This window comes from Alosa pseudoharengus, unplaced genomic scaffold (genome assembly GCF_046254945.1).
Source record: "Alosa pseudoharengus isolate Yale_2024_CS ecotype anadromous, Long Island Sound unplaced genomic scaffold, YU_APseudo_1.1 YU_APseudo_1.1_scf_7, whole genome shotgun sequence".
Taxonomy (NCBI): Eukaryota; Metazoa; Chordata; class Actinopteri; order Clupeiformes; family Clupeidae; genus Alosa; species Alosa pseudoharengus.
Genome location: NW_027468859.1, coordinates 15494622 through 15521344, shown reverse-complemented (window position 1 = coordinate 15521344; position 26723 = coordinate 15494622). Strand labels below are relative to the sequence as shown.

Sequence of the window (26723 nt, the reverse complement as noted above, 5' to 3'; positions counted from 1 at the left end):
AAGTTCACAGCACAAAGCTGACATGCACAACAGCATAGTTTGTGTTTTATCAAGAATCAAAAAGATTAGCGTGGCACTACTTTAGATGTTTCATTAATTTACTTGTGCTATTTCGCGAGCTGAGAGATCTTTCGGTTTCGCACACAAAGTGCACTAACTATTATGTTCTTCATAGCCTTGTCTCTGACAAGCTGAAAAGAATGAGCGTAGGCTTATGTCCATCCCGCAAATAGAGTCCGCCTGCGAGTCTGCTGCAGCCACAGTCATATTCAACCAGTATCAGGAGATAACGTTCTACTGTTTTGCGCGGATTTTTTCTCCTCTGTTGTTCTCGCGTGGTGTTTGCGAATATGTATCAAAACAAAACAAGCGCTTAATTTTGGGTTAAACTGCATTGTAACGCGCGTTACTGAAGTTTGTACCGAGTAAATATTACCCAATTTTTTTTTTAATGCCTTACATTACCGCGTTACCACAAACAGCAATATATTACAGTAATTACATTACTTTTGTAACGCATTACTCCCAACACTGGTCACTACTGTAGAAGTTTCATACCATTCAGGGCATTATTAGTGGGGTAATTTACTAGATAAAAGTTGGTTCCATTACGCCTGCAGAAAGTCATTCATTTCTGACAGCGCTACTTGACCAGGGTTCGACCAAGGGAAAACAGGTTCTGGGAGGGTGTTTGGCTCGGGGTCATGGTGCAAAGGACCCAGGGTGAAATTACTCCGAACCATTGTTTAACGTTTCATGTTTTCACTCAGAACCAGGAACCGAGGTTATGTTCATAACCATACATTTGTGGGATTTCAGAAAGAAATTTTGCAAAATCAATGCAAAAACCTTGGTTAATAGTCTGGACATTATGGTCGATAACAAATAGGAGGTTTGTTACATCATCATTCATGCATGCTACCAAACCGTTGACAAAAAATGTGGTTTTAGAATGCTATGAATTCAGTATCACAGTATCACATGTACATTTCTGTTTTTGTAGATTCTGCAAACATGGCTTTAACATTGAGTGGTGACTTTGATACTAGTTTAAATGATCCAACAAGTGAAAGGTTTCAAAATTTGAAGACAAATATTCAAGACGTAGTAAGTATAATTTATTCATTTATGAATCCTAATTTTACAATATACATGCTTCATTCTAAATATTAAAACTTTCACAAGAAAGTAATGTGACGCAGCACTCTGCCACCCCTGGTAAACCTGAGTAAAAAGATGTACAAAAGTATTTTTTGAAGTCTTTTCAGAATAAATTAGCTACCGTTAAATTTAGGATTTTTTGTCCTTGTTTTTATTGTGTAAGAAGGATTTTATTATACCTCTTTTTACTCAACTTGGGTGACAGTAAATGTGGAGGGTGTTGTAATTAATTGTCTAAGCATTTCCAAAATGCATGGTACTCAAAACATGATAAAACAAGCATTAATTCAGCAATTTTGTGTTCTTTATACAGGTAAGCAGAAGTTATGAAAATGTACCTGGTTTCATATCTGCAATTGTAACAGGATTCAGGTAATGTTGTGGCTATGTTCTTATGTGCCTCCTTCAAACAGTCTTGTTCTTATTTATTAGAACATGTCATTGAGTATGCACATGCACTTTTTGTTTATTTGTAGTTACTAAAGGCTCATCTTTCCATGATTGCTCATCATTATAGCTGCTCAAGCGCTAGCTAGTGTTTGAAATTTTGGAATGTCTATTTGCACCCAGGTACAAATTGCACTTTCAATATAGTGAAGCTATCTTAAATGTCCCCCATTGCTGTTGTGCTTGTTTGATTCACAACTGTTGACTAGTTGCAGTCATGTGGTATTCCCCTTGCTAAAACCTTTATATATATTTATATATATATATATATATATATATATATATACTCAGTCAGATACAGTCCACTGGCTGTCCATTTCAAAATAAAATGGTGTTTCTTTACTTCTAGTAGGCTACAGAATTTAGAATGCTATCAGAATGCTACCTATTACCACCAGCCCCCTATTTCCGCTCTTTTACGTGTATGTGTCACATTAATTGCTATACAAACTAAGACGGCGGATTCCTAAAGAAACACAAGCACCCACACCATCTAAATTAGCTATGTACCAAAAATGACATTTTACCGTGACTCGAAGAGCTGTAAACAGTGTTGTAAGGCTGCGTGTACAAATCCGCTTGGAGCTCCAGTGGAATTTTGATTTGTGACGAGAATTATCGGTCTAACCGTTCATGTGCCGTGTGAAAGGATGGAAATAGACGACCCACCAGGCCAGGGCCCAGTTCCCCGAAAGCATCTTAAGCCTAACCCAGCTAACAATTTATGGTTCCCAGAACGTTCTGGGAACCATAGTTTTTTGTTTCGGGAACGTTAGTTTTTGGTTCCCAAACGTTCCCCGAAGGTTAGTTTTTGAGTAACTTTTGGTTCCCATGGAAAGTTTGCTGAATGTTCCGGGAACGTTAGTTAGTTGTAACCTTTAGAGAACCTTCCCCTAACATTCCCTAACCGTTGCAACCTTCATAGACCTTCCCCTAACGTTCCCTAACCGTTGCAACCTTTAGGGAACGTTCCTATAACTTTCCCTAAACGTAGCAACATTTAGGGAACGTTCCCTTCCCTAAACGTTGCAACCTTTAGGGAACCTTCCCCTAACATTGCAACCTTTGCATACCAATTTTATTATTACTTTAAACTACTTTAAACTGCATGAGCAGGAATGCATTATTATATATTTGCAGTAATTAATGAACAGGCAAAATTAATGGGATTTATAACTTTAATATAAAATAATCAAAATACAAAAAAATATAAAAGGTCTAAAAATATATATAAACATCAGACTCCATGTTACCCAAGTATACTAACACAAGGAATTTGACTTTGGTAGGTGCTCTATACATTCAGCAAATAGACAGACATATTATACAATAGAGACAACAATATACATTGTGGCAGATACCAACACAATATACAAAACAACTATACAAATAAGACATAATACCAATATAAGTACACATGGAGTGTGATGTAGAGTGCAAAGTAATAGTGCAAATGTAGTGTGCAAGACACATATTGGAATGATAAAGTATGTAATGTGCAGGTGAATGGTCAAAGTGGGGATGACCCCACTTATCTGCAGTTCAGGAGAGTGACGGAAGTGGGAAAAGAGTTGTTCTTGTGTCTGGTTGTTTTTGTGTGCAGGGATCTGTAGCGCCTGCCAGAGGGGAGGAAGTTAAAGAGTGTGTGTGCAGGATATGTGGAGTCTTTGGTGATGGTCTCTGCCCGCTTAGGTCCCAGAGTACAAGTCCTGGAGGGAGGGCATTTTGTTCCTCCTCTCCTGCAGCTCAGTGACTGTCGAGCAGGACGACAGCAATATGTCATCGACTGGAGCAGAGGGAGGTGACTGGGAGCTCCTTAAGAGCATGAGCAGCTCATCCATCTTCTCCTCAAGTGCGTCCATTCGCTGTGCCATGCGGTAATGGTTGTCCTTATTGCTATGGAAAAATGGATGGTGTTAGTTTTAGTTGTTAAATACATTATATACTTGCATATGTGAGTCTTCTTACCTCTTATTTCCGTCTCCATGGCCAAGCCACCTCCCTCTGTGTGATGAGTCACTTGTGCTGTTTACAACAAAAAAAAAGTTAGTTACTCTCAAGTTCCTTGTCATGAAATTGTATTTACTTGGAAATGGAAAATTCAAAGACACTGTACCTTCAACTGGGTCCCAAGATGAAGTGGCAGGCGTTATAATAGACCCATCCAGCTCTGGGCAATGAGCTGGTTGCCTGTGTGGTGTTGACTCATCTAAAAAGAAAGTAAATATGAATATTGGTCAGTTCATTTATGGTAGGTTTCTTGCACATGACATTTGCAAAAGATAAACCTATGCTGTTACATTAAACAATCGCTAAAAAGAAAAACTCACATGCAGGTGGTGGAGGCAGTGACATCTGCTGACCTAAAAAAGGCAGGAAGAGACAAATACATCAGAACAGTAACATGATATGCACCAGGTTAATAAACATGAATGTCAATAGTTCCATGGTAGGAAATATGACTCAACTGGTTTCTTAAATACATGTATAAATGTTAACTTACAGACAGGGCTTCTTCGTCCCCGGGAGAGTGCAATAATTCTCTCCCCATGTTATTTTCCCATAGCAAAAATTGCAAGATAGGCGAAGATAGGTGAAGCACCCGATTTGGTTCCCCATGCAATTCATGTTTCCCCTCTAGGTCTTTACGCGGAAGCTCTAGTCGGTTACCGTAGCTGAAAACACGGAAAACGCAATACAGCACTGTGAATACGCACGGTAACCTAGCAACAACACTGCAAAAAATGAATTCTAACCAAGTGTTATTGATCTTATATTAAGATTAAAAAATCTATTTGGTATTGTTTTTAGTATGAAAAGACTTACCTAGCGCCCTCTCAAAAGATCATTTTGACTTAATTTAAGAAGACTTTAACTTATTTTAAGGAGTCTTATCAAGACAAATTTGCTCAACGCACTGGCAGACAAATTTGCTTGTTTTTAGGACAAATTTGCTTAACGCACTGGCAGACAAATTTGCTTGTTTTCAAGATGAGATGTCTTAAAATAAGTAAAACATTTTTTAAATTAAGTCAAATGATTTCACAAGAAACCGCTAGGTAAGTCTCTTTATACTGAAAACAATACCAACTAGTTTTTTTTATCTTGATATAAGATTAATAACACTTAGTTAGATTTTGTTAGATAAGCAGTTTTTGCAGTGAACGCAAGAACTTCAAAACAGTGGAGTAAAGGAAACAGGAATTCCGGGGGAACCAAATCGGGTGCTTCACCGGATCTCAGCTTTTTGAAGGCAAAATTCAGAGGTCTATTCACTTGAATCATCTATCCCAGCGGTTCCCAAACTTTTTTCCCCGCGGACCACCTTCTACATCCTGACTCGGCTCGCGTACCCCCACCATCCAACACATAAAAAAGTAACTCATTCTATTGACGCATTCCAGGCATCGTTGTTTAATTAGCCGCCCTACATGATAACATAATCAAAATGTGCAACTGGTCTATGAGCTCTCACGTTACAAAAAACAGTGGAGAACCACATTAGAATGGTTAGGTAGCATCTCACTGCAGACCACGCACTGTGGCTTTGGGCAGTCTGTCTCCCAATCCATCATACTTTAGCTTTCTTCGCGCAGTCTTTTATGTCTCGTTCTTTCTTTTATCCCCCTGTGCTCCATCTCCACCTTCATTAGTCTGCCCCCCCATCCCATTCCATCGTTACCTGTGTCCTGCTCTGTTTCTCTCGCTTCTCCTCTTCGATCGCTTTAATTAGGCCTTTTGGACAGTGTCCCTGTTTTTAGCCAGTTTTCCATGTTTACGCAGCCTTCTACCTAGCCTATACGCGCCAGATATTCTGGCTGCCCGCAGGAAATCACGTGTAGCCTATTGTGTGTAGCTTATTTTTTAATGAAAACATACCCTATTATAGAGTTTACAAATGATTTCCTTTAATTTCACGTTTCCATATCATTATAACCCGATTCGAAATTATGTATTATTTATGAATTAATTAGAGTATTAATTAATCATTTTTAACTCCTTTCCGCCATTGTCCTTTTCATCTCGCGTACCACCGGGGGTACGCGTACCACAGTTTGGGAATTCCTGATCTATCCGATCAACTGTGTTGCAAGATGGCCGCCGACAGTGTATACATTATCTATAGCCATCTCTATGGCTCTAGTGTAGCCTACATATGCAGGACAGTTCAGTAGGTTATACCCACTTAAAAAGCATCACCATCTCAGTATACCCACTTAAAATAGACTAGGATACATTTGGGGTTGATCACAGTATAGCCTACCCACTACAGCTAACTACTAGCCTACATCACACTAGCCTAGATCCAGCTACATACAGTATATCCACTAGCCTACTAGACTACACCACTGCTGCCGAGTGACTTGCCTAAAAGGACTGACTGTACACTAAAATTAATTAAAAGAAACGGTAGCCTAGTGCTATTATTTGTAACATCAACGCGAGCAGGTTAACACGACGACACAAAACATACAATGCCGCAAAACATAACACGTTGAGAACAGCAGCAAACAAAGACGAACAAGCAATGTGCTCTGGTAAATTACAAACTTGGCAGACAGAATCAGAATATAACAAAGCCCTACAAGTGAAAGGACTTAAGGTTAAACCTCAAACCCTTGCATTACAACCACTAGGCCTACATCATGAAACTGTAACATATTTCACTTACTTTCGTGAGATCGAATTCAAGACGAGTGTAATCCATTCCAAGACTTCTTCCAGCGGTGTTCAAGAATCACGGAATTAGCCCATTTCACAAGATGGGGCCGCTGTGTAAATCAACTTCCTGTGGAAGAGCACTGTCCCATAGACAGCAAAAGAAAAGTCTACAGGAAAGATAGAAACAGGAAGACATTTTACCCTGCCAATTAAGGTATCATTAACATCAATGAGGCCGGACACCTGGACACTGTGAAATTGGTCTATTCAAACAGAGCCCGTTTACGGAAGTCAGGACAAGACTTCAATCGATCACCTGAAAGTAGAGGCGCTGTCTTCCCCCTACTGGCATGGGGGTAGGCCTACATGTAAGGGAGAGCCTGTCTGATTGAACTGAAGTGAATTGTGAAATGAAAGAAGTGAATTTTCTTAGTTGTGAAAAGTGTTCTATTGATAGATTCTTGTTTAAAGTTCATTCACCTAATACGGTAAAAAAAGCACAAAAGTATATATTTTTTATTTAGTAAAATTGATATTAGCCTTAAATAAATATTATCTTGATATGATGTTTACCTTACTTAGATTTTATAAGACCAATAATTTTGTATGTTACTTCAAAAACTGAAATGGAGCTTGTTTAAATAAACATTTCATAACCGCACTCAGAACAACCAAAAAACAACCAAAGACAACCAACGTTGTGTGAAGGTACTGTGCAACCACAGGAGAACGTTTTAGTTGGTTGGTTCCCTTAACGTTTAGGGAACGTTCCCTAACCGTTAGTTTTTGGTTTGGTTCGAACTAACCTTTAGGGAACCATACACTAACGTTCCCGAACGTTCCCTTAACGTTTTGTGTTAGTGGGGAAGAGCGTCGTAAAGTCCCTCTTACGAACGTCTTAAGATTTGCCGACTGTTTCCTGAAACCGTAGCTTAAGAGCGTCATGAAAACACTCGTAGATCTACGAGTGCTCCAGAGTTCTCGTTACCGGCTAAGAGCTTAACAGTACTTTTCACTGAGGTCACCAACAGGACATACAGAGGAATTACAACTTAGAATACATAATTCAACTTACGTTCCCATTCTTTATTGTGTTTACCTGTGATGAATCAGATTTTAGCGTGCAAAATAGCATAGCCTACATTTATGGTCATAATAATGTGATGAAAATCAGACAAAAATGCAATCAAGTTATGAAATGAGACGTTGCCAGAATAGTTTGACATTATCTTTGCTAAGTGAAGGCTATATTTTATTAGGCCTATGAGGTAAAAAGCAGAGAAAGGAACATGTGGTTTAGTCTGTACTGCATCAAAATTTAAGCCTACACATTTTCTCACTTCCTTACTCGACTTCTTTCTTATCTTCAAAGGTGTTCTTAAGTGACACCGCGAAAAATTATTGCATGGTGCAACAATCTAATCTTAAATAATTACAATTATTTAAGTCTGTGTGTGGTATATAACCTAGCCTACTTGGGATGCTTACATGCAGATGTCAAAGTGTTTCTATTTTCGTATTGATGTGAATTAATGTGTAGATCCGAAGTTTGAATGGTGGGCCTATAGCTGTGACGTGCAGTCACCTGACATCACCATCAAATTAGAGGATATTTCAGAACTATTAACGTGGACAGCTCCCCTTAAGAGCATCTTAAGAGCAGTGCATGCGCGTTCACGCTACGAGCATGTTCGGGAAACAGTCGGAAAAACCAAACGAACGATCGTAAGATGAATCGTAGAAAACCCTCTTAAGAGCGTGTCTCCGTCGTTATCGGGAAACTGGGCCCAGCACTAACCTTAGAGTGTGGTAAACAAAATCGGATATTTCAGGCAGTAAAAGCCCCGGTAAGAACCAGATTTTGTTCAAATCTACACACCTATGGCTACTGAAAAATGTAAGGTTAATTTATCAAATGTTATTTTGAAGTATTAAAAAACATTGGTGTTTTAGAATTTTCGAACGAAAGGGTTGGTAATTGGAGGCATTAGGATAGACATTGTTCTTTGCCTTGTTATTCCAAATGATTTGGCAGAGCGTTGATTCACTTGAAGGTGCAATGTGCAGTTTTTCTATTTGTATTTGTAGGATTTGAGTTGTCTTGAGTACATCATTTACATTTCCAATAGCACTTGCCTGTTGACTTGAACAACATATTTAATACAGTGCTAAGGGAATTGAGGGGGCCTGTACACCTTTAAAGTTGTTGTAGGACATTAACCTACTCCCTAACTAGGATACCAGGATATTTGTAAAGCATTGTTTGTATGACAAATGTTCAGAGGGGGTTGCTAATGTCATCTAGCATGTAGTCCACATAGCATCTTCATCAAAGCTTCCGTAGTCGATTTTATTTTTTTGTCCTGTCCATGAGGCAATTACATTCTAATTTTATTTGATGCGCACCAAACATTTCTCTTCTTAATCTGTTTGTATTCTTTTCATGAAACTGTTCTCAATTTTTTTAAATGAATTGATGCATGCATTATGAAATGTTTATGAAATGTTTTGTCAAACAATTTTGGCGTTTCACCAACGGCCTCTAAAATGTGTCAAATTCTATTTTAATACATATTAACTATTTTTTGCAGGCAAGGTAGTATAATAGCTGACATAAACATTATTAATAACAATCTCAACTGGGCCCAGATAAATCAACAAAATAATGATCTGGCTGATGAACTGAAAAAAGAGGGTTATGATGTTGCTGAATTGGTTTCTGAAAGTGGTAAGAATGCAACATAAACATTAAATGATTTTAATTTACTTTCAATTTTAATTTAGTATACATCATCAGTAAGGCTCACTTTATTTAGAGACTACCGTTTTTCTCCAAAAAGTCCAAAAGAATCTTTTTCAAGGGGAGGTTCACTCACAAGATGATTCCATGAAATTAATATGCCCTGAATCAAATGAAGCAGCAGGTGATCCAGAATGGAAATTTAGCGGGAAAAAACTTCCTGAACTCAACCCAGACAAATATGACATTTCATCCCGCAGTCTCAAAGTAAAAAGTGTTGTCCTTGGTGACCGGGGTAAGTCATTTTATTTGAATAATTACTACATTTTTTTTTATCCTATATTGATAGATGAGGAGATATGGAGATATGAATAAATACAAAATGTGTGTTAAATTGTCATGCTTGTGCTGTGGTCATTGCTGATGCTTATCTGCTTTGGTTGTGCAGGTCGTTACGAGTGCAGATATACCAGAGCCTCAAAACCAACTCTTGTTTATTGGAACAGAGTAACAATCAAACCAAATCCCGTGATTAAACGGAATTTTATCCAAAAAACAGTTACTTGTGAAGATGTGGTTAGTGTGGAGTGCTGTGTGAAAGGCTCATACCAAGTCAAACTGACTGTTGGACAAGCTGAATCTGGTGGTATATATATAACACTTTTATTCTATTTCATCAGACATTCTATTATTCATCGCTGCCTTGCATATTCTTCAATGTTGTATTTTGTGGAACACATTCAGCATGCTTTTGTGTTATGCTGTTTTGAATGCCAGTTCAACATACATTTGTCCATAAGCCCCATATCAAGTAAAGTTACCCAGACAGCTTATTTCCACCTAAGAAACATTGCCAAAGTGCAGCCCTCTTTAACTCAACAAGATGCAGAAAAACTAATCCATGCCTTTTATCACTAGTACTGTAGGTTAGACCAGTGTTTTTCAACCTTTTTTGTGCCACGGCACACTTTTGACACTTAAAATGTCCCACGGCACACTAACATCCTGTGTGAAGAAAAAATAAACATACCATAGCCTAAAATTTAAAATAATACACAGATATGGCCTTATTATGGCTTCTATGCAAGACCTGCTCAATAAAACAAGTGCCCTATGTTTCATTTGTAGGTGACTATATCTAATTTAATTGCTGTTATGAACTGGATATGTGATGATTCTGTGAATACTGGATATGGGGCCCCCGTTGTACAATGCCTGCATACCACAAATAGTGCAATCATACAATCAATGAGAGCATGTGGTTATAAATTCTTTGATGTAACAGTTGCTTTTCTGGACCAGTGAGTGACATTTGGGTTGAAAAACTCTGGGTAACTGGTTACTGGTCTCCCAAAAAACATTGGAGAAATTGGAACTCATACAGAACTCTGCTGCTAGACTTTTAACTAAGACCAAGAAGAGAGAGCACATCACCCCTGTGTTAGCTGAACTGCGCTGGCTCCCTCTTTCCTATAGAATTGATTTTTAAGGTTATGTTAACTACAAAGCTCTGAATGGCATCTTTAAAAAAGACCTGAAAGCATACCTGTATATGAGAGCTTTTAGTTAACTCATCTTATGTAGACTACTTTTTCAGATTATTTTACATTCAACTGCTGCTATTAGACCTGCAGCCAGCCAGAAGCAGATGGGCTCCCCCTATTAAGTCAACGCTCAACGTTTTTCCTTGCCACTGTTGCCATATAGGGGGTTAAGGGTTATGGCTGCCAGTTTTCCGGTCGTTGTGTTCCTTAAACATCTGTATATAAATTCATATAATCACAACAATTACTAAGAACATACTAAGGACATGACTGCTTTATTTCTTAAGTATTTCTGATATTGCTTGGTATGTTAATATGTTGCTGATCGGGTCATAAACGGCCACAGCAACTAAGAGGAATGACTGAAGGACTTGGAAATTGTTGGTATTTGTGGGGGCCCGGAACAAGGGCTTTGCAGTATGTTGGGTTATGTAGGCATTTGTTAGCAATGCCTATACTACCGCAACAACTTGCAGCATTAGCCTCAAAATGTATTATTATTGAAAGCCGGGTAATTGCAAACTTAATTCCGAGAAAAAACGTGTTCTGTCTTATCCGGCGCTCCGGCTCGTTCATTGACCTTGACAATTTTACCCGTAATCAGCCTGGGCCCAGGATTTAGCTCAGAGGTGTCATTAACTTGGCGCAATTACAGAATACGGTTCAGGGTTTGTGCTGGTTTAACGAGCACTCAGTATATGTAATGTTTAACTAAGGATTTACACATTCATTGCATTCATTCAATTGAATGCTCTGAGAAGCAGAAAGCTTCCTAACATAGAGACTCAGCTACACATAAGGTGGGGAAAAACAGGAAAAAACTTCCAGGATAAAGTTCTCATCACCCTTAAGTATCCAGCCAGAACAGGGGCATCTTATTACATTACAAAGCAGAAATTAAAGGAGAATTCCAGTGTGATTTTGACCTAAAGTGTGTTGAAACATGATACCGAGTGTGAACTTATGTCTCATAGCTCATCTCCGCTTGTCCCCTGCACTCAAAAATCTGTCGCTAGTTAGCCGATGCTACCAACAGTTTTTCAATGGGGCTGCCTCGGGCATCGGCCTAGCCATGCAAATAAATCAATGTTTTACACCATTTACTAGGCTCAAAGCAGCTCCACACTTCATTGGTAGACTTCCGAGGGCCTTGACATTTAAAACGAGACATTGAGAATTTTGAAAAAGCACTGGTAGTTTATTTACAAGACGATTTATACAGACAGTACCTTGAGGAAGTTTACCGTTCGTCGCCATCTTGAATTTAGTCACGATAAGTCGAGCGACGAGTACGAATGAACAGGTATGATCAGGGTGCGATTTGTGTAAAAACCAGAGGGGGGGATGATTTTGAATAAGTACAATAAGGGTTGTAACCCCCCCCCCCCCCCCCCCCCCCCCCCCCAAAAAAAAAAAAAAATGAACGAACGATTCGTAGCCTAGTAATGTCATGGCTAATAATACCCTATATTATTTTTGCCACCTTTGTAACATTTTAGTTTTAGTTTACCGTGGTGTATGACTTTAAACAGCGAGTGGGCTAGGTATGATGATCAGCTCCTCTAATGCAGGGTAGGACTACGTTTTGACAAGCATACAAATTCACCTTGTTCTTGCCCCATCTGAAATGACTTCTCTACTTTTGCTGCCTCCATCCTTTCTGTATTTGTTGTGTAAAAAAACGTTGGCACTGAAGTCTTAAGTTAGTGAATTGGCTAACAGTGTTAGTTGGTAACCAAATAGCCTACACATTGCGCTACACGCTGCGTAGGCTACGTGCATTCTCTCTCCTGCTGATTTGCGTTCAGTAGCCAAGTGCGTAATATTGCAAAAGTTGAAAAAATAAATGTGTTTATTGTAGCCTACAGACAATAAATAGCTTATCATACTGTCAGTTAATTGCCTACAGTGCAGTGAAGAGTTTGGAGAGTAAAGTTATAGGGCAACTTGAAGTTTTATGAAAACAATTTACGAACCAGAACATAAAGACCATGAAGCTTCTATTTCTTGCAGCTGTTAAAACACCCGCTAGATACTTTAAATACCCACCAACATTTGTTTTTGCAGTACAGATTATTTCTAAAAGTTATTTGTCTACTACTGGCTGATTTATCAAACGAGTGCTTTCTCGTTCGTCCCCCGCAAACTACAGGTGTTTCGGTAGAGAGCCATTGAATAAGCGATGCCAAGCAATTTCTGTAACACTTATTGTGACATTCAGCAAATATCTCATCATAAGATCCTAATGTAATGTAAGTTCCTTCGGACAATAGGCCTACGTTCTACTCTACGTGCAGTTGTCCTCCATCTCAGTTGCATCAGTTTTCTAATTTTGAAGGTTCTAAAACATTATTATGCTTCACTGAATCCTTTTCTTTCATTTGTCCAGCTAACTTCTCCATTGAACCTAGCCATTTATGATGGATTACACACTTGACATTCTGAAATGTCCTGCACGATCAAGGCCAAATTAAGTTATCACGCAGCCACTGTGTCAGCAGCATCAGTGCTGACGGTGACGGTGCGTTTCTGATGTCAGATTATTATGTAGGCTAGCCTACTAGACTGTTCTCCGGTTGCAGCGCTTTACTTATATGAAGTAGCATTAATCAATATGAGGGGCAGAGGGGGATAAATGTTGTCCCCACCGACGATAAAAATAATTTAGCAGAGGTAGGGATAGGAAAACCAGAGGTGGGGAAATCCTCACCATCCCCCCCCTACAAATCGCACCCTGGGTATAAGGGATCAGATTCCAAAAATAATTCTGTGGAAATGCATGGATTCCGGTTGCTGCTACTGGAAGCAACTGGAATCCATGCATTTCCACGGAATTATTTATGGTCCATCAGAATATGGACCATTTTCTCCCAGATCACAGAAAGACATATATATACCCTTATTTTACAATTCTCAGTCCCTCCAGGAATTCGCGATGTTGCGATCGCAACAATTAACGCAAATTCAGCAAATCCTCGTGAATTCTGGGCGACCTCGCAATTTTGTCCCAACACCGCAACTCTTTCGCAAATTTGACCAATCATCATGGTTTCCCCGTGAAATTTCACCTACCACAACAGTCCCTCGTGCAGAATATTAAATCAGATGCCACACTCACTTCTGCAGACACCAGAGACTGCCCTATGTTCACTCCTCTGCAGTTTTAATGACAATAAATAGAAGGCTAACGTTAATGATCTGCTTTACTTGCGCATCTCTCAACCTGGTGTTGCTAACCTACCTAGGCTATGAAAGTAAGTTAATTAAGGCCTACTTTTACTGACATTTGAGTAGGCTACAGTATGCAACCCATTGGCAAACGTTTACACCTGGAGATGTCTTTTAGCTCGTGTCATGTTTGCTAGCTTGTGGGCTCAGTTATTTTTTAACATTTATTTTAACTAATGACATAGAAACATCCCGAATTCCACCCACATATCGTAATGTACTATGCAAAAAGTTATTTCCACTCGTAGCCGAACACAGTGAGATGCTAGCCTGGCGGGGCCATCCTATATCATTGAGATGTATAGTCTGGCATCGAATCATTCACCTCGCTTAATCCAAGGGGCGGGCAGAGAAATGTCTTTCAAACTGCCTAGGCATGCAATAGGCCAGCGCTACGACCATATCCGTATCAGGTAGGCAAAACGGCAAACACATCCTTCTTAGAAAGGAATGACTTAAGTGCATTGTGTTGCTCAACTTTCAAAGAAAAGCACAAGTCCAACTCCTCCAAAGTTGACGCCAACGCCGATTCAAACAACCGCTCTTTGTTCGCCATAGCCACCTTCCTTGTTGTTCACCGTCACAGGACTGTCGTTATCCTGTTAAGCCCGCCTTAAGACTCTCTAACGAAATAGAGCGCTGTGATTGGAGAACATCCACGGTGTTAAGCCAGTAGAAATTCCTATGGTTCGATACTAGACGTACAGGCTGAGCAAATTAATTTGCCGCCGCTAGGGTGCGTCTAGATTTCTAGGCTAGTGAGATGTAGCTTCCAATCCACTTAGAAACGTAATTACGCTACTCTCACTTCCTTAAAGTGGCAGGCAGTCAATTAGACGTACACACCACCAATGTAATAACATTAAAGAAAAGTGTAGTCTAATAGTTTAAATCAATATAAAATTACTACATACTTAGTTGGCTATTAGTAATTATGCAAGTCACAGAATATGAATTATTACAAATATATGAACTTAATATGAATTACAACATATATGAATGTATTGAAACTTGACATGATGCCATCTTTTTAGGGGGCTGTCTTTTTTGGACAGTTCTACGAAAGGTTATACTGCTTTGTGAATTACCCCAGTCAAGTATTTACACAAATAAAGTAGGTCTACCTTGATTTTCTGTAACCCTTACTATTTACCTTTACTTATCCTTTTTAATAAGCATCAAGATGATCAGTGTGATTTTCATCTTACTAACCTTAATTGCCCTCAATTAAAAAATAATAATAAAAAAAAATCACAACGATTTTTGTAATTTTCACTTCCTCCCGCAATTTCTTCGCAACAAACAGCTAAAAACACTGCAACTTCCATCGCAATTTTTTAGAAAAGTTGTCGCGAAATCAGGCATTTTAGATCGCAACAATCTCAAAAAATCCTCGCGAAATCCTGAAGGGACTGAATTCTACAACTGAGACCCTCTTACTTCTCACACTGAGACATTAAACATTATACCAAACACAAATACATTATCATTTGTCATTTGGCAGTTACATTTCAGTTAGCGCTTCTTATGCGTTATGGTTTGTATAATAGTGTTTTATTTCCATTAGGCTGTTGATTAATTTGACATTGTTATTTATTATTGATATTCTCCTTAATGTAGTCTTACCATGTTATTGTTATTATTGATTGAATGAACATTAATGTTTATTATTGTTTTTTCTCTCATTTTCATTGTTTATTTCATTAGGCTATTGATTGAATTGACATTGTTGTTTATTATTGCTATTCTCCTTATTATAGTCTGACCAGCATCTTAATTTGTTCCCTTTTACATTTAAGTATCATATTGTTTTGTATTTGTATGTCGCTTTGGACAAAAGCGTGACCATAACCATAACCATATTATTATATTATTACTATTTTGTGATTGTGAAGCAAGCTTAGAGATAATTTGTCTCCCTTTTTCTCTATGTTTAAAGTTACCTCAGAGAAAGGAGGGTGTGCTAAATTTTCGTATACCACAAAAGCTGAGGACTGTGGCAATACACTAAGATTTGTATGCAAACTACTTGTCCTCCAAAACAGACAAGCAGTTATTACATTGGATGTTCGTGAACAAATCGAAGGTATATTTCCTTATTTGTTTTCTTTTTCTCTCTTTTTTTGCAATTTCTTTGTCAATGCAGCACCATGTGATTAAGTCCAATATAAAACTGTACTGTCTGAGAGAATGATGTGACTTTTACATGCATATTCCTTGATGAACTTAAGCCAAAGTAGATGAAAAACATTTGAAAACTTGTATAAACCTAATGCTGTCAGAGTTAAACAAAATACAGCAGTTGTCAGTCTGTGTGGTTGTGGATGGCTTAATCCAGATTTAGAAGTTTAGATTAGAAGTTTAGAGCAGTGATCCCCAAACTACGGCCCACCACGTCATTTTGAGTGGCCCACAAAGGAGTACGACACCGTCAAACTGACCTCCTTAAAATGTAACTCTTTACTACAGAGCTTATCCCCGGTATACGCTATAGCCCCAAATCTTAAACAGTGGATTACCTAAGGGCGGTGAGCCAAACACTTCCAAATAGCAGTTTAAACCAGTAATATTGTTAAAAACAGCACCAAACTTCGTCAGTAGCTTGCTCAGGGTCCCTACACAAACGAAGCACCAACAACGTAGTTAGCGTAGTAGTTTTTTGCAAAAGACTGTTAAGAACACTTACTAACTGCCCCCCTACCAGCTCATCCAACCCCAGCACGAATAATAGATTAACCAAACATGACTGTATAACGAATTCTTGCGATACTGGATTGTAGGAAAAAAAGACCCTGGGGTCAATTTTCGCCAGAGTTAAGGGTCATTCACACCAAGAACGATAACGATAACTATAAACATAACGATAAAAGCGTTCACACTAAACAACAATAAACAAAGTCTCTCCTTGTGTTAATGAATGTGACGGCTAAAATTCGATGGGTTCTGATTGGCTATTAGCTTTTTATCATTCATTCGCTCTGAAAGTGATCCCCAACGATAACGTTTTTCATGTCGATATCGTTATAGTTTATGTGTGAACGTCGTCATTCATATTAACGAAAACGATATTTGCTTATAGTTGTTGTTATTGTTCTTGGTGTGAATGGGCCTTTACACTTTAATTTCCCCCATTCATTCTCTGTGGTGAGTCTTAACAGTACACATGTCATAGTTTTTTGTCCACTGGTGGTTGTTTTGGCGCTGTGGTGCTGTGATGGCTACCGTATTTAGTGATTGGCGCTGTGATGGCTACTGTATTTAGAAGGATATTTAGTGAACATAGCAACCACACTCAGACTCGTAGCTGTCATCTCAAGAAATAGCCTGCCAATGAGTTTAATTTGTCCATTGATAAGTTTCAGTTTAGTCGAATATGATTACGAAGAATATTCGTAAACGAAAAGTTGATCATGAGTGTAGGGGTTTCAACGAGCTATGGACTGATTCTTATTTCTTTGTTCAACACAAACGCAAGGCAACATGCTTAATAATATGCAAGGAATCCGTACCTGTCTTCAAAGACTACAACTTGTGCAGACATTTTGAGACAAAACACAAGGATAAATATGATAATCTGAAAGGACAAGTGTGAAAAGACAAAATAAGAAAACTGAGCGGGGAGCTTACTTCTCAGCAGAACATAGTTGTGAGGCAAAAGCAGCAGAATGAAGCATGGTTAGGGCTATCTTTTTGATCTCCAAGAATGGAAAGGCCTTCACTGAAGGGGAGTTCTTGAAACAGTGTTTGACTGCAGTCATTGAGGAGATGTGCCCAGACAGAAAAGAAGCCCTCTGTTCTGTGAGTTTATCAGCAAGTACAATCACACAGAGAGTTGAAAAAATGGGAGCTAATGTTCACAGTCAGTTGCAAGATAAAGCTAAACACTTTGTTTTTTTCTCACTTGCACTTGATGAGAGTAAAGACATTAAAGACACCGCACAGCTGTTGATCGCTGCAAAGCCTCAAAGGCACTACAACTGGCAGAGACTTTTTTGACTGGGTTCGTCAGACCATTGGCGACTTGGGACTTGACTGGTCAATGCTAGTGAGCGTAACTATGGATGGTGCACTGCGCATGGTTGGATCCACAAGGGGACTGATTGGCCACATCAACAGAGAGATGGATCAGCGAAAATATGCAAGGCCATTGCAGATCCATTGCCTTATACACCAGCAAGCGCTGTGCTGTAAAGTGATCAAGTGGGACTCTGTTTTGAAAGTTGTGTTAATTAATCATCATGTTTTGTGTTAATTAATCATCTTCGTAAGTCCAGTGTTTCCCCTACAATGTATTCATCAGCGGTGCAGCGCCGCTCCTGGAATTCAAGCGCCACTGCAAAAAAAGTTGCCTAATTAAAAAAAAAAAATAGACGCAAGTGAACTTCAGGAACAGCTGCCGTTCGTTTAGTAGGCTAACGTTGAAGGCGCAGTCGGGGATTCCACAGGAGATCACGCTTGTTTATGTTTATGTTTGTTTATTAGCAGACGCAATTTTGTGCAAAAAAAACGTAGGCTACAGTATGTTAACCAAGGAACCAAATTAAACACGCCAGCGAGATAGCTCGCCCCTACCTTCAGTAGCCTATTCCCAGATAAATTCCATGCATTGTTTCGTTTTTGTTTGTGATACAGGCAATGCTTTCAAGCCCTGTGTTGCTAACATACCTAGGCTGTGAAACTAAGGTCTAGCAAGCCTATTGGTGGGTTTAATTGAATTTGAGTAATAGGATACGCAACCATTTACATCTGAGATAGTTTGTAAATTATAGATATGATACAAGACACTTATCTGCTATAATCCAAGATAGATTTTCTTCGAGTTTTTGACCATTTATTTTACCAAATGACATGGGAAACATAATTCATTTCATCCACATATTCTTAGGCACCATGCACAACAACGCTACTAAGTTAGCTTAAAACCTTGAGAATCAAGCAAGCGTCACGGGTCGTCACGGCATTCAAGTGACAGGCACTCAATTCGACTTGCACAGCACCAATACAGTGTAATGACATGAAAGAGAAGTTTATATAGTTTATACAGTGCTGTGCAAAAGTTAAGACACCCATGCTGAAATTGACTAAAGGGAGGAACAAAAAACATATTTTGCCTTTTGTCTTAATGCCTTAATTAAAAAAGAAAATAGGACATCAATTTTTTTTTAATGTATCATGTATCGTAAATAAATAAATGTTATTATATATAAATGTCTTAACTTATTCACAGCACTGTATATTCTAAATAGAAAAAGGTGAAAGAAAAACATGAATAATCCTGTTGAAGTACTGCAATAATCATGCTTTGTAAATGCTTGTGTTGATGGTTATGTCATAATTATGCTTGTCATAATAGTTATGTCATCATTTAAGGAGTAATTTTTTCAAATTTTTCTCTTTTCTTGGGGGGGGGGGGGGGGGCTTCCTACGATCAACAGCACCGCTGCTGGAAAAAAATCTAGGGGAAACACTGAAGTCGGTATATGTCTCTCGCCCGCCCCTACTGCCTGTAGGAAGAATATCCTGCTTGCAAGTTCGGTGTATCGTACCCGCCAACCTTCAGTCTCACAAAGTCTCAGACATGTAGCAGGATCAGTTTATATCCTGCATCCCCAGCACAGTACCCTGGAAATCCAGAGTTCTTGCGAGAGCACAATGGAATTGTCTCTGCGAGACACTCTGGCAAAGAGCAATGATGCACGTTACTTTTTCCCTTTGCATTCCGGGGAACCAGCTAAACTGATGAAGACAGTACACATTGGTCGTAGTGTTATCCGATTGCGTCGAAGTCCGAGTAAACATGGTCTAGTGTTATCCAATTGCATGCAGTGAGATTTTTAAATGCATGCTTGTTGCCGCCCCTCGAGTTGGGCCATTACATTGCTCTTTGCCAGACCCTTAATCTTTCTAGATTATCAGGGTCTGGATTTTCCAGGCTACCAGCACAGAGGCAGGCTAGTGAAATGCTAGCGATTGTTGCAAACGTGTGTATAATGGCATAGCCGGCGAAGAAGCAGCGAAAACCCTTGACGGAAGATGCAAAGAAAAGGAAAAGAGCTTCAGACCGAGCGAGGGCTCGCACACGTAACGACACATACATACGCTAGGGGGAGCTTCATAGAGAGAAAGCATCATTTCTTGGTGTCCTTTTAACTTCATACAGGCGAAAGGACCGAACCACCGGCAGCTCCAAGAATTTCTTTCGGAGCTTGAGTGCGTTCACAGAGATGTTCTTTACCACAGTGAGATCCGATGGTTAAAGGACAATTCCGGCGCAAAATGAACCTAGGGGTTAATAACACATGTGTACCGAGTTTGTCTGTTCTCTGGGATATGTTTTCATGCTAATTGAACATGACCAGTTTTACCACAAACCGCTAATAAGCATTTAGCGCTAGTCTTAAGGGCACACGCAAAGTAAAAAGAAATCGCTATTTCTATACCACTAACAAGGCTCAAAATAGCACCACATAGCAAGTGTACAAGACACTTTATTAAAAAGATAGTTTAGAAACCGTACCGTTCACGTATACAGGCTGGCGCCATCTTGGGAAAACAGTAACAATTCAGCTCACGTTGCACGACGTTGGACTGGAGCAACGCGAGCTGAACTGTCACGTGACTGTTTTCCCAAGATGCCGTTGTTGTTTGTGCGACTTACAGATAGAAGAAAACACACACTTTTGATACCGGTGATAGACAGTGATGGTGAACGTAAACTCCCATGCCATAAACTAGTGGTTTTTAAAGTGGGGGCCGGGGCCCCCTGGGGGGCCGCGAGAGGGTGCCAGGGGGGCCTCAGCAAGTTGGAGGGAAAAATAAAAGCAACAAATAAATACATTTGAAAAATTTTAAATATACCTATTAGTATGAGGGTTGTTATACAATGCCATTATAATAATGTGACGCATATCTGAACATTATATTTTCCATGACAATGACTGGGAATAATAGTCGTGATAGTCGGTCGCGGTCTACTCGATTCTCTCTTGAAATTCCCAGAAGGCATTGCTTCATTTTAAGTTTGGCAAACAAATAATCAAATAAAAAATGCATGTAAATTTGTTTTATTTCAAACCATGCACGTTTTTGAACATCTGAATGAGACATTTCGCTACAAAACAATGCAGACTGATGTAAAAGTTTGTGACTGTAGACTGTAAGCCTGTAAGCTGATTACCAGTCCATCACTGGGTAGACTGCTGTTGTTGACAGCACTAAGCTATTTACTCTTAGAGCCAGGCATACAGAGCTGGCCCTCTGAAGAAAAAGTTTGGGGATCACTGGTTTAGAGACATATTTTATTTTGTTTATTACTTTGTTATACACAGTGCCATACTCAGCATAACATAACATAACATACACACATACTGTACATGTGTCCTGATTAGAACTATGATCTTTGTCAGTTGGTGCAGTTGAAACTTGTCCAAAGGATGAGGACAAGGGGTTAGGAGAAGGAGTCAAAGGAGAGGAGGCAATAGGTGGCTGTGGTGAAGGAAAAGTTGGTGATAAACGGTACACGTGTGAGGATAAATGGGTCCTCAAGCAAGACAACTGTGTTTTAGAACAAATCCAAATCTTTGAAGAACAATCACAGGTAATGCTCTGTTTAATTATCTAGATCCTCATGTTATTGACAACACACATAGCCTATTTTGACAAGAGATAGCTTATTATTTCATTGTTCTACTACATATAAATTAATGAGGTTATTGATTAATTATTTGCTAATTTTTGTGTCTGATAATGTGTATTTTGAATATGGTAAACCCTTGTTTCAGTTTTCCAGTTACTAATGTTCTCTCTCTTATTACAAATAATACATGTCACACATAATGAAGCCCAAGGTTTTAGATTAACACTATGCACAGTGTGTGACAGTACGGTCTATTTATTGAAGAAGTCAATGCGGAATAAAACAAGCATTTGAGACAAAATATCTGCCATTTTTTATCCATTCTTAGTGCAGAACTCTATTGGTTAAGAAGTTCGGTGTCCATTTACACATGGTTAGTAAATGTTTGAATGACTGAATAAAAATCCTAAGGATATTTAGCCAGCAGACAATTTGTTGCCTGGGATTCGTAGCCCTTGTTGCTAAGTGCTTGTCTCATTGTTTTTCTTAGTCAGTGGTGTAATGATTTTTAATGGGTGTAAGATAGCGATTTTTGGATCATGCGCCTGACCACACTTATTTTTTAATTGGCACACCCATGGGCGCAATGTCCAATGGAAGTGGAGCGCATGGCGAAAAATTCATCACTGAAGTGGGTGTAAGATAGGAATAAGCCTTGCGTCGGGCTTGGCGCTAGGTTGCGCCGAGTGTAATATATAGCCCTTAGTGTTCTAGTTGATTACATTCCTGTTTTCAATTATATGAATGTGTTTCTCCTATAGAACCTAAATGGAGGGGATGTTTCGGAATTTGTTTTGGAGCTCAGTAACGCCACACAGGAGAATGATGATGTCATTGTTACTTCACCAGCAAATATTGTATCTATTGTGACCATACTTGAAAATGTTGCTACAGCCTCCAGTCAAATCAAAGTGGACCAGCAGGTTATAGAGGTATGGTGTTTTGAATTCTGAAACTCTTTTTTCATTACTAATAATCACCCACACATATGATGTATTGAGAGTGCTTCCTGTTAAATTGATATAGATAAGTGTTCATTCACTATTTTCGCAGGATTTCCTTGACACTGTGGATGTGATTGTCTCCCCGAGTACAAATGATGTTTGGGATAACTTAAATAGTGATTCTGATGATGAAACTCGTAGCAATGTCAGCTCCAACTTGTTGCTTGCTGTGGAAACGATGTCAGGTGCACTCGCAGAAGAAGACACATTTCAGTTTTTGAAACCAAGCTTTTCTGTGAACAAAGCTGTGGTGACTACAACCAATTACGAACTCACAACAAATTCATCTCAAATTACAATCACTGTAACAGATAGATCTGCGATGAACACCTCAGTTACGGTCATTGAATTTTTTACCCTTCATAATATAATGTCAAAAAGAAATTCAGAAGAAAATGCTATAAATTCCACAGATTCTATAAATTCAATAAATGCCAATATTATTTTGGTCAATACAAGTCGAAAAGTTGAAAACATTACTCTGACATTCAAGAAAAACGACAGTGACTTGGCAAACCCACTGTGTGTGTTCTGGAACTTTGAACTTTTCAATAATACGGGTGGATGGGATACATTTGGGTGTGAGCCGAAGTTCGATGCAAATTCTACAATCACATGTGAGTGTAATCACACAACTTCCTTCTCCGTTCTCATGTCACCATATATCCCACCTGAAGCCAAAACGGCCCTGGATATCATCACATATGTTGGAGTTGGAATATCAATCGCTAGCTTGGTAATCTCCCTAGTAATTGAGATGATAGTTTGGCGTGCCATGACTAGGAATGACACCGCGTTCATGCGGCACCTCTGCATTGTTAACATTGCTGTCTCCCTCTTGATTGCTGACATCTGGTTCATCGTAGGAGCAGCCGTATCAAATGAAAATGGTGCAGCCTTGGGGCCCTGCACAGCAGCCACTTTTTTTGCCCACTTCTTTTACCTGGCCATGTTCTTTTGGATGCTAATGTCCGCTCTACATCTCCTGTACCGCATTGTGTGGGTTTTCTCGCACATCTCCAAGTTGGCCATGATGCTAATTGGCTTCTTTATCGGCTACGGTGGCCCTCTCATTACGGCAGTGGTAACTGTGGCATCGACAGCTGGACAGAAGGGCTACATCACGTCATATGGCACGTGCTGGCTCAACTGGGAAAAGACTAAGGCCCTGCTGGCCTTTGTGATCCCTGTCTTGGTCATTGTGGCCATCAACTTGTGTGTCATGATGGTGGTCCTGTTCAAGACACTGAGAAGAGGCGTGGGAGACACTGCACAAAGTGATGAAAAACACAACCTAAAGGTCATTGCAAAATGTGTGGCCGTATTAACTCCACTGTTTGGTATTACCTGGGGATTTGGCATTGGCATCATGATCAACCCAGATAGCTTTGGACTCCATGTTGTCTTTGCATTGCTAAATTCTTTACAGGTAAATATTAAGGCAGGCATTAACATAAATTGTATTAATTGATTACACAAAAGAAAGAAAATAGCATTTTTAACATTGTTCTGTACATTGTATAATCTCATTGTATTCATGTTTCTGTTCCAAAAGGGTTTCTTCATTTTGGTGTTCGGGATCCTCTCGGATAAAAAGGTCTGCATTTCCCCTGAAGTCAAATCTACAACTATATGTGTGTGTGTGTGTGTGTTCAGAAACAAATTAATTCGATTTTTATTACACCTGTATATGGTATCTTTGATATACAGATGATTAGTATTAATAATCTAAGCACGCATCTAGTAAATATCTTCAGTTTTTTCTATAGGAAGCTATACTTGTAAGATCAAAAATGTGCTAAATAGTTGTCTTCTTTTATGCCAAGGTCCGGGAGACTATAGCCATAAGACCACGAAGCTTGACCTCTATGTCTGGACAAACAGGAGTAAGTATACATTTAACATACAACAAACGAAAAGTGGGCAAGAATAAATAATCAGTGATAGGAGTGTAAAATTTAATTTTAGCATATATCTGAATGTAGGGATGTGGTTGTAGTGATGTAATATTGTTTATTGCTACTGCTAGACAGACAGCTATCAACTTCAATAAAAAGTTATGATCAACTTATATTGTATAGATAATATATTCCATTTGGCTAGGCTAAACAGCCTGTTTTATATACATTTGGGTAAACACGTCTTCTGGTCACAGTGGCATATTTAATGTTTTCAACACTACTTTGTGCCCTTAAGGCTCCTTTATTGAATTGTTTTGTGATGTGTCTTTTGAATGTAAAATAATGCATGCTTATTTATTTTACACTCTTTTTGTATCTTGTAGAGCACAAGTGGAGGAGTGTCATCTCCTCATTCTACTGGTTTGAACATCTTTCAAAGGATTGCAAGGGGACGTAAGAGAACACTTTGTTATTGATTGATTGATTGACTAGTAATGATAATAATAATAAATATAGCTGCAAGCAGCAATGTGGGGGCCTAGCAGTGCGCTATAGCAGGAATGACGTTGCCATGGCATGAGCAAGCACTCACAGCAAGTTTGATTGCAATTGGATAAAGAACGGCTGAGAAATAAGCTCATTTACTTTGTTACAGTGCCCCTAGAGGCCAAATTACACCAATGTCCTTGTGCGTTCTCACAATCAGCTACCATGTCCCTGGACTTCATACATCAAAGAGTTGCTGAGATGTGAGCTCACTTTCTTTATTACAGCACCCCTAGAGGCCAAATGAGACCACTTTCCTTGCATGTCCTCACAATCAGCTAATTTGTCCCTGTATTAAGTTCGGACTTCATACATCAAAGCGTTGCTGAGATACGAGTTCACTTCCTGTATTGCAGTGCCCCCTATAGAGGCCAAATGATGCCAATTTCCTAGTGCGTCATCATAATCAGGTAACAGGTCCTTATACCAAGTTTGGACGTTGTACATCAAAGCGTTGCTGAGATACAAGCTCACTTCCTGTATTGCAGCGCCCCCTATAGAGGCTAAATGATAGTGATGGGCAGATGAAGCTTTGGTGAACCACTAAACCACAGCAGTGTGAAGCTAGCAACACTAATGAAAAAATACAGTATGGCTGCCACATGTAGATTTTTCAACATAAAAGTCCTTACCCAAACCAATATATGTAACCAAAAAAGGACTTTTATGTTGAAAAATGTATGTGTGGCGGCCATCTTTTTTCTTTTCAGCTAGTGTCGCTAGGTTCACACTCCTGTGGTTCAGTGGTTCACCAAAGCTTCATTTGCCCATCACTACTAAATGATGCCAATTTCCTAGTGCGTCCTCTCAATCAGATACCAAGTCCCTGTACCAAGTTTGGACTTCATACGTGAAAGTGTAGCCGAGATGTTAGCCCACTTCCTGTTAAGCGGCATTGTCGCCATGTGTGATTGGCTGTCACGGGCAAATAAACTTGAAATTAAAAAATTAGTATAGTAGTAAGTATCTTTTGTGCAGCTCGGTCTGAAGATCATCTCCGCCAAGTTCTGTGAAAATCGGATGACATTTGTAGCCGCTGAAACTTTTCGTAGAGTTTGGACTAAATCCAATATGGCGGAAAGTGACGGGATAAGGGTTGATGAACTCGGGATGGTCCAAGGATTCAGACGCTACCTCAATTGTGAAAATCAGACAAAAGAGTCAAGGACCACGCGCATGAACGCATGTCCAGCATTGAACTGGTGGTGGCGCTAGAGTGTTTAATGTATATGCATAAAAATTGCTGTGAGTGATTTTGGACAGTGTCCTGACTAATGGTATCGAGTTTTGTTATGTTAACTCAAAGCGTCACGGAGATGTTAGTCCACTTCCTGTTTGGTGGCTTCGTCGCCATATTTGATTGGCTGTCATGGGCAAACAAAAATGAAATTGAAAAATCTGACAAGTATCGTTTGTGCGGCTTGGGCAGAAGATCATCTCCGCCAAGTTCCGTGAAAATCGGATTAAATTTGTGACTGCTGAAACTTTTCGTAGAGTTTGGACTAAATGCAATATGGCGGAGGTCCAATATGGTGGAAAGTGACGTAATAGGGGTCCTTGAACTTATGTCAGTCCAGGGATTCCAACGTTGCTTGATATGTGAAAATCGGACGCACCGCTCAATGGTCACATGCGTGAATGCAATCCAGGTTTGACCCATTGGTGGCGCTAGAGTGTTGGGCATAGAGTTCTGTAAATTGGTGAGAGTAATCATGGGACAGTGCTGAATCAGTGTGCCAAATTTCAGAACTTTAGACCCAGCGGTTCAATTTTCGGCCAAATTTTGACCCGTTGGTGGCGCTAGACGGCTGGGTTTAGAGATCCGTAAATTAGCGTGAGTGGTCAGTGGCGTGT

General features: G+C 39.4%; 2 long non-coding RNA genes across 2 annotated transcripts in view; one reads left to right on the top strand and one right to left on the bottom strand.

The window, feature by feature from the left end:
- LOC143109760 (uncharacterized) overlaps positions 1-26723 on the top strand; it is a 96695-nt gene that overhangs the window by 53804 nt on the left and 16168 nt on the right. The window lies entirely within an intron of this gene.
- On the bottom strand, positions 2942-3801 carry LOC143109759 (uncharacterized). Its single transcript, XR_012983967.1, has 3 exons — positions 3725-3801; positions 3577-3633; positions 2942-3504 (listed from the first exon to the last, which is right to left on the bottom strand). It is a non-coding gene; the product is annotated as an uncharacterized LOC143109759 (long non-coding RNA).